The sequence below is a fragment of the Mirounga leonina genome, unplaced genomic scaffold, assembly GCF_011800145.1.
Source record: "Mirounga leonina isolate KUSES-001 unplaced genomic scaffold, KU_Mleo_1.0 Mir_152, whole genome shotgun sequence".
In the NCBI taxonomy this organism is placed as follows: domain Eukaryota; kingdom Metazoa; phylum Chordata; class Mammalia; order Carnivora; family Phocidae; genus Mirounga; species Mirounga leonina.
Window position 1 is genome coordinate 8,932,953 of NW_023270380.1, and position 6,328 is coordinate 8,939,280.

Sequence of the window (6,328 nt, forward strand, 5' to 3'; positions counted from 1 at the left end):
TATGTGTACAACACTTAGAAGATTGATTGCACAGTTTGAAAATTCAGGAAATTTGGTAGATACAAGCAAAGCCAGAAAAAATATTGATTATTTTATTAATAAAGTATTTTATCTCTCATCTTCAGCCTGGAAAAAATATGAGCTATAAAGGACAATTAATGAAGCACTTTTTTAGGGATTGGCAATGAACTTGGTTTTGGAAATATGGGCATTATTGTGTCATTTAGACATTTAATTGCTTAATCACTTAATATAATAAAGGCTTAAAAATGACTGTAATTCATGACATTTCCTAACATTTATTTTAAAAGTGTGTATTCTAGGTAACATGATTGCTAAATTTTTTTTTTCAGTACATGAAAGAAATTCTCCTAAACTCAGACACACATAAAAACTTAATGTTTACCATATGGTATATCAAAGATAATATTTCTTTCTAGTTGTTTGACAAACAGGATTCTATTTCACTTCTTTTCAAGATGGAATTTCTTCCTTGATGTTAGGCATAACTCAGTTGATTGTATTTCATATGACTGAAATAATTGTTAATAACTTTATATAACCGGTTTTTTTCATGAACAGCCCAAACCTATTAAAATATGCATCTATATTTTTAAAGTGCACATGTGCAATACTGAATTCAGAATCACAATTTCTTACTAGAACAAGAATTTAATTTCATCTAAGTCTTAATGCTGGCCTCACTAAATCTTTGGTTGATTGGAGTAAATTTGTTTATGGAACAACTGTCTTTATCTGACTTGCTGAAACCAGTGTATATTAACTTGGGAATTAATTCATGCTGTCTCACTGTCTTTTTCTTTTTTTCTTCTTCCTCAACTGCAGCCTCTGAGGGGCTAAATCCCATTGGCCATCGTTGAAGAATTAAACATGAAAAAACGCAGGGAGACTGTTTCTTATTAATAATACCCTGGTTGTTTTCCCTCATTCCCCTCTTGTCCCTCTTAAATTTAATTATTCCAACTGTTGCCCAAATAACCTTATAAGACAGGTACACCCTTTCCCCATACTCTCTCCAAAGTTCCTACCAAAACCTCATATTCTCCCTGTTGTCTATCTTGTTTCTCTCACCTGCTCACAGAACTGAAGACTCCAGCCTTTGGGTGATTCTTTAAAGGTCCCAAGCACATTTTCACCTCGAGATTTTTGAATCTGCTATTGGTCCGCTATCACTCCACTGTCATATGACCCTTCACTCATTTTATTCATGTTTCTGTCCAGCTGCCTTCTCCTCAGAAATAACTCTTTGATTCTTTATAATAGCCATGCCTACCATTATGGTCCTCCTTATTCTTTATCATCATTGTCCTAGCATTTAATTAATATTACATTGTGAAATTATTAACTTATTTACTTTTCTCTTTCCTACTAGATATGTTCTATGAGGTTGGAATTTTTATGTATCTAGTACACTGCTGTATCTCTAGCAACCAAAACAATACCCAACATACAAAATACATCTGGGAATATATGATGAACTCAAAGGAACATCTGTTCTGGGAGCTAAAAATGGCTAGTGGGGTCAATAGGTATTGTGTTGCTACCATAACAAAATACCACCAACTGGGGGGCTTAAACAACAGAAATTTATTTTCTTGGCGCACCTGGGTGGCTTGGATGGTTAAGCATCTGACTCTTGATTGTGGCTCAGGTCATGATCTGAGGGTCATGAGATGGAGCTCTGCATCAGGCTCTAAATTGAATAGGAAGCCTGCCTGAGATTGTCTCTCCCACCCCCACCCCCCACTGCTCATGTGCACATGCTCTCTCTCTCAAAAAAAATAAAGTAAGTAAAATAAATAAAATAAAATAAAATAAAATTTATTTCCTCACAATTCTGGAGGCCAGAAGTTCAAAATCCAGTTGCTGGAAAATTCATTTTCCAGTGAAGACTCTCTTCCTGACTTGCAGACAGTTGTCTTCCTGCTATTTTCTCACATGGTCTTTGTGTGTGCTGAGAAAAAGATCTTAAGAGCCTCTGCCTTTTCTTATAAAGGTACCAGTCTTAAGGGAGTAGGACCCCATCCTTATGATCTCATTTAACTTTACCTTCTTAAAGGCACTATCTCCAAATATAGTCACATTGTGGGGTTAGGACTTCAACATATGAATTCTGGGGGAAATGCAATTCAGTCCATAAAAAGTAGTAAAAAAGATTGGAAAGAAGGATTCTTATTTCATACTAGAAAGTTTGAATTTTCCTTAGGTGTTTCTCTATGATTCATATCACTATGTTTACTAGATCAATTATTAATCTACTTGATTTCTTTGACACCAAGTCTTTTTTCCCTATTTTCCTTTTTTAATTTTTTTCTTTTATTACAAGGCTCACATAACTTTTGTAGTGTTAAGTTTAAGACATGAAATATTCTGTTATCCTTAAGGAAGTTCATGTGAATTATAAATCTTAAGTATTTGAAATGTGTGGCTTAATTCCTTTGGAAAAGTTGTGCTCTTCTTGCTACTTACCATCTTTATGGTTAAATATGACAGATAAGTGTTTGATCTGGGTGGAAGCCATTTCAAATTAATAACTAAAATAAAAGATAAAAGAGTACCACCTTTCAGTTATAAGATAAATGAGTTCTGAAGATCTAACGTGTACCATAGACACTATTGTTGGGAATGCTGTATTTTATAATTGAAATTTGCTAAGAGAGTCAAACTCAAATGTTCTTAACAAAGAAAAAAGTAAATATGTGAAGTGATAGATGTGTTAATTAACTTGATAGGGGGATCTTTCCACAGTATAAGCATGTATCAAATCATCATGTGGTATAGTTTAAATAACTTACAATTGTATTTGTCAGTTACACCTCAACAAAGCTGGAGACAGATTTTAAAAGCAAAATAAGAAACTAAAATAGGAGAATAAAATTTGGCATAATTGTAACTGCGTCATGTGTATACACTGAAGAGAAATATTAAGTAGCTCCAGGATGACTTATAAGTTGTGCAATACTGGGTTGTTCTCAACTCTGTCACATTTAATGCTCCTTAGACTAAAAGAAAATGTTTACAGAATAAAACTTACATATATATATATATATATATATATAATTTTAGGGAAATCAACATTATGTCCAATTATGGCATAAAAGAAAAAGAAAAAAACTTATAAAAAGGATTGTGTTTTCAATATGTAAATGCTAGACAAGACTACACAAGGAATGATAATGAAGATCACAGAGGCTTGCACTTATACAACATATTACTGTAAATGCAACAGCTATAAATACGCTATTACACAGACACATTTATTCCAGAATCAACAACATTCGTGGCATCAAATCATTTTTCCAAGTGGCAAATACTTCTCAATAAAGTTCTAATGAAATGAATTATACTTTTCTCTCAATTTGCATGGTGTTTGCATTCTTGGAAAGCTCAGAGTACATGAAGCTATGCACAAATATTTTCTGTTTATGTGTAAAATGGAGTTATTTCCAAGCTTGGATAATTATAAAGATGTGTTTCACCTATATGACATTCTAAAATCAGGAAAGACACAGGATGGAATTTAATTGCATAGAACCAGTATTTACCATGTATGGTAAGTTATAAACTTTATGCTGTGTTTCCTTGGGACTGGCTGGGGTTGACCTCATCAGAGGATGTTTCCCATGATAGACCAGATCCAGAGTGGCATAAAAAACCTGAAGCTGCATATGAGTGGCAGCACAAAGTTGAGACATCATATTTTTGAGCAGTGGCTGCCCAGTTTGATAATGTCTGGCAAATTGGTTAACCACTTGATAGTCATTTGAAAAATACTTCATCAGCATAGAAGGAACCTTAGCAAAATCAGTGGGGCATTCTGGTCCCATTGACATGTTGGTAATGAGTATATCCTAGCACAGAATGAATGGTATGTACCATTTCAGAAGGAACATTTTCCATCATTCCAGGAGTTAATAAAGTTGGTGAACTCCCTGAGGAATGGGGAAGATACAGTATAAGAACTACAATGGAGTTAACAGTCTCTTTCTTTCAGTCTACTTCCACGGACTGTAAAATGACAATCTTGGTGTGGTTTGTCCGTTTGCAGTAAATGCACCCCGGCAATCCTTCGGATTCGTGAACCACAGCCAATATTCTAACATCTTCACACCATACCTCATTTTCCAGGCAGCTCTGCAGACAACGAAATCCCCAGCAATTAGTTAAAAAAGTATTCAGACCTTCTTCCATCCATGCTTTCAGGGAGAAACACATCAATATAAACAGGGCTCAATATTCTACCTCTTTGCATGAATCATACCACCGAATGGAGGGGGATCCTAAGGCATTCATTCAGAATTTTGAAGATTACGTTTCACTTTTATTCCTCATATCTCCTAAAAATCTCTAATAGTTCTGCCAGATAATTTGTCAAATAGTTTCTCAAGGAATTACATGACAGTCTGAATTTTTAGCTAGTGTTCTTTGGGGAGCCCTGTGAGAGAATGGAAAATATCCCACTAACTTTGTTACAAGTTTTCTGCTGCTGAGCAGCTTTTCTGAACATTTCAATTGGCTAGCATTGGGATAAAGAAAAATTGTGCAAGCAGCTTCTTGCACAAAGCATTTGGTGTTTCTGCATGTAGACTATCAATTATTACAGGATCTCCATCAAATATAAAGTTAGGCAAAAGTGTTCTGATAAGAAATGCTTATCAACCTTGGAAAAATTATTCCCCATAAAAATGCTCTACTCAAATCCAAGATTTTAACAGTAAGATCCACTGCTCTTTAATGCTTTTCTTTGTCTAGATGGATTCCTCTGATTTTAAAGTCAAACATAATCAGTTCAACCACTCAGTTGGTTTCTGGATTAAAGGAATCCACAAGTCTTTTAATCAGCTGGTAATTTTCACAAACTTTGATATAATTCTACATTTGTGTTTAACTTTTCTCCCCTGGTGCCAATACATGAGCAAGGTTCATCTGCTTTGGGTAAGCAACTTTCACAAAATCAGCCACTCTGCACAAGGAATCCCAGGGTGCATCCCCGGAGCAGGGGGTGGGGCCCAGGCAATGTAGAGAATGCATGCTCTAGCAGAATCCTTTCTCGAGGCTTTTTCCTGTGCAATTTGAAATCTTTCTGAGGCAGTGAACTCAGAAACTCCAAAAGGACCCCCCAGCGCTTGGTGAACACGTCCAGGCAGTTGTCCTGGGGCTTGATATTGAAGACGGTACCCAACAGGGACTAGCTAGTGCTGACCCCTCTTTGTCTGGGATCCTGGCTCTGAGGCAGCTTCGTGTCTGGAGCTGACTTTCCTAGCTGTAAGGTCCCACCCCCCGCAACCATCCCCTCTCCCCACTCTCCAGCCTTAGCACTGCCGCTCCAGCCTTGATTTCCTTGACTTTTGCTTTTTATTTTCTTTTTCCTGCTAGCTTTGGTTTAAACTGGCTATTGTTTTGCTAACTTCTTAAAGTACAGGTTAAGATCATTAGGTGAGATCTTACTTCCATTCTAACATAAACATCACTTTAAATTTCCATCTAAGCACTTCTGTAGTTACATTCTACTACACTCAGTTTTCATTTCTCATTAACTTCAGATTTTTTTATTTTATTTTTTTTAGTTTCTCCAAGCTTTTCTTCTCTAACCCATTGGTTATTTTAAGGCATGCTGTTTAACTTCCAAATATGTTGGTATTTTCCAAATATCTGTTATTGATCCTGTTGTGGCCAGAAAACAAACTTCGTTTGATTTTAAAATTGTTGAGATTTTTGTTCTGATCCAGAATATGGTCTATTAGTGAATATTCTATGTGTAATTTAAAAGAATGTATTTTCTGGTTCTTTGAAAATATCAAAATTGTCAAGCTACTAGCACTACTGACAAAGAAATGAGTAAAGACATAAACTACCAATATCAGGAAAGAAAGAAACAAAGAAACAAAATTACAGAAAAATATCCCTAGTGATACAGATGCAAAATCCTTAACAAAGTATTATCAAATTAAGTGTGGAAATACATAAAAAGAATTATAAGCCTAAGTAGGATTCATTTCCGAGAAGCAATGCTTGACCAATATTTGATAATCAAACAATGCAATCCACCATATTAACAACCTGAATCAGAGAAAACATGATCATATCAATTGGTGGAATAAAAGCACTTGACAAAATTTAAGCCATTCATGATAAAAACTCCCAGATAAAAAGGAATTGGGGGGGGGGCGGAGCAAGATGGCGGAGGAGTAGGAGACCTGGATTTCGTCTCCTCTCAGGAATTCAGCTGGATAGGGATCAAACCATTCTGAACACCTACAAACTCAACAGGAGATCGAAGAAAAGAAGAGCAATAACTCTCTCATCA

The 6,328-nt window shown here is 35.6% G+C and overlaps 1 pseudogene; it reads right to left on the reverse strand.

Moving 5' to 3' along the window:
• Positions 1-3,518: 3,518 nt before the first annotated feature.
• Positions 3,519-5,311, reverse strand: LOC118012856 (annotated as a pseudogene).
• Between the last annotated feature and the right edge of the window lie 1,017 nt (positions 5,312-6,328).